This window comes from Gopherus flavomarginatus, chromosome 12 (genome assembly GCF_025201925.1).
Source record: "Gopherus flavomarginatus isolate rGopFla2 chromosome 12, rGopFla2.mat.asm, whole genome shotgun sequence".
NCBI lineage: Eukaryota > Metazoa > Chordata > Testudines > Testudinidae > Gopherus > Gopherus flavomarginatus.
Window position 1 is genome coordinate 37,619,350 of NC_066628.1, and position 3,347 is coordinate 37,622,696.

Below are 3,347 nucleotides of genomic sequence, written 5' to 3' on the forward strand. Positions count from 1 at the left end.
TGATGGTCCATTCAAGTGAGAGGGAGTTGTCACCCCTCCCTGGCTAGCAATTATGTAACATATTGCTCCACTTTGCACCACTCCAGAAAAGTCAATAGAAAACCATCAAACACAAACTACAAACATCAAAACCACTTGGAAGTGAAAAAGAAACATAGACAGTGAAGGGAGTGCCTGTCTGTGAATAAAGACAAAAGACTGATTTAGCATATCACAGGGTGGAGAAAGACACACTGAATCCATTTACTGAAAAGGGACTTTGATGAACAGAGGTGCTTCATGAAAGACCAGCAAGCACTGCAAAAGACTGAACTCTGTGGGATGAGAAAGAATATACTTTATTAGCTAGGAAATGTATCATCAATAAGCATAGGCCTGCCTTTGTGTTTTATAATTGGTTTGTGTGTAATCATGTTTCCATCACTTGTTTCTTTTTGAATCTCTACTCGTTCTAAAATAATTTTGTTGTTTTACTATAATTGAATTTGCGGGCTGTGAGAGATACAGGAGTAGTGAGCTAAGATAAAACTGGGACACACAGTTCCTCTGAGAACAAGAGCTGGAATTTCTGAGGCTATCCAGTGATCAGGGGATGGACACGTGGAAGGGACTTGTGGTCGGGGTCCATCTCTTTGAAAACTTCAGGGCAAAGGCAGGGCTGGTGTAGCCCAGAGAAGAGTGGGTGGCTGACTGGCTGGTGGTGTTAGAGAGGTAACACTCAGCTGGCACAGATTTCCTCATGCTGGAGTCAGGTCGCAACTAAGAGCATGTCTACACTAGCACTTATGTCGGCAAAACTTTTGTTGTGTAGGTGTGAAAAAAACACACACCACAAATTTTGCCAGCATAGGTGCTCTCATACACAGTGCTAGGTTGGCGGCAGACACTCTCCTGTGGACATAAACCAGCTCAACGAGCGACAGTAGCTAGGTCAACAGGAGAGCACTCGCCCATCGGCAAGACAGCGATGTGAATGCTGCTACAGCAGCACTGCTGTAAGCTTGTAAGTATAGACATTGCCAAAGTGACTCAGTTCTGAGTGCCTTGGAGAAGAAGCAACACAGCCCCTCATTTCTGATCATGGCCTCTGGCTGGTACAGCAGTAGCAACAGAAGTGATAGAGTGGCTGAGATAGGACCAGCTCATAGGTGGGCCTTGCTAGACATGCCTACAGTGGGCAGGAGAGTTTCTTTATAGCCCCTCAATGAACAGGCAACAGCTAGGATCAGTCTCAGGAAAACTCCTGTGGCTTACTGTTCTACGCCCTAATGCCCCATTACTGCATAGCGCTCAAATCCTCGCCTGCGGGAATCACAAGCAAGAGAGCAGCAGCCCCCAGGGTGATCTGGACAGCAGGTATCCATGCTGCTCTCTGCCTTTTGCCTTTACCAGCAGCTCCTCTTCTGCAGAAGAACAAAGCAGCTCTCAGCCTTGCTCTGTACCCAGACAGGTCTTGCCCAGTCTCCTGTACCCATACGTCTTGAGAGGCCATTTACCCTGCTCTCCGGCCCAGGCTTCCAGCACCATCCTCGGAGGAATGGCGAGGGAGGTAATGGGAAAGGCCCCTGACTCTCACAGCTCATTAGGGTTCAGCTTTCCTCCCCAGCTCCTATAACTCGCTGTTGGAACTCTGTGCAAAAACTGTAGGGAGGGACACACCATCCTGACTGCTCCTCTGCTCCCTTTCCTAGCTGGTGCAGAGGTCCCATTAAACTGCTCCCTCTGCTCCCTTCCGTGGCTGTGTGCAGCGTTCTCTGGTGGGGCCTGGGGAGATTAGCTGGGATATGATCTCCTCCTTCCCCAAGCCAGACATTCCCCAGGACAGTTAGCAAGACACTTCATGTTTAGAAACAGTAAATGCCATCAATTCCTCTGCCTAAAGCAGCAGAGGATTTCAGTGCAAAACGAGGAGCTGCTGCTGAGCTAACCTACCTCTGGAATGGCTGGGGAAGCACCTGTACAGTTTCTCAGCCTGCTAGTACTCAGACAAGGAAGTGAAACAGACCAAAACACAGAATTGACACTGATTAGGTGCAAAATATTGCCAGATAAAGTTTTTTTTCCCCCTGTGCTTTTTGGCATCTAAAGGAGTTACAGGGCAGATAAGAAAAAAGCTTTCAGACAAATGTGATCTGAGTTGACAGCATCCTTTTGGGAGCATATCAGAGAAGAAGGGGACACAGTGGAGTTATTTGCCATTTATCCCCCTATGTTCAGCCATAGGGAGGCAGTTGGAGTCTTGCACCACTGAGCTCTTATTCATATCTCCGTTCAGCAACGTTCTTCCCCAATGCACTGTAACTAATGCAGTGCAGGCAAACAGACCTTCCTCTCTTACAGTGGAAGCTGATGGATTATGAAAGTGTTTGAAAGGGGCTCTAAATATTTTATTACTATAAAGAAAGTTCAAAAATTTCCCATCTCATCAACATCTGTCCATGCAAAGCTAATAAATTCACTATTTGTCCTTGCACCCTGAAGGCCAAATTTAGCTGCTCTGTCATGGGGAGGGCTGGGCATTTTTCCTATGTGGTTATGGGGAAAGAATGAGGTTTGCAGGGCAAAGATTGTCAGTAGATGCCACTTTCACTATAGTAAGTTGGGGATGGGGTTAAGAGTTCAGAATGAACTCTGTATAATATGTCAAACCTCAACCAAACACGATAACCATCTCACCATTCACTATGTGTCATCCAAAGAGAGTGTTGCTCTTTACAGAAAACATCAATGTAAGTTTCCACATGCTGACCTATTAGCCAAGAAGGCAACAGCTCTATAAACGAAATCCGAGAGCCATGACTGCATAGAAATGGGCCACAGCTAATCAGATCTAATAGTAACTGGCTCTGTGTTAGCTAGGAATTACTGACCACCTTCCCTATCAGATACTACAGGAAGAGCTTCAGACCAGCAGGACGTGCTTGCACATAATATATTATAACCACAAGCCAGGGACATAGGAAAAAGGTAACTTTTTCCCCCACCTAACTGGTGTTCTTCGAGATCTGTTGCTCATGTCCATTCAAGTTAGGTGTGTGCGCCCACCACATACACCGATGCCAGAAGTTCCTCCCTCAGTGGTATCCATAGGGGACCAGCTGTGGCGCCCTTTGGAGTGGCACGCATATGCCATGGTATAAGGGGAGCTTGCGGTTCGCCCCCACCCTCAATTCCTTCTTGCTAGAAACTCCGACAGTGGGGAAGGAGGGTACATTGTGGAATGGACATGAGCAACATCTCAAAGAACACCAGTTTCCAGAAAAAGGTAACTTTTCCTCTTCAAGTGCTTGCTCATGTCCATTCACATTAGGTGACTCCCAAGCAGTGCCACCGGAAGCAGGTAGAAG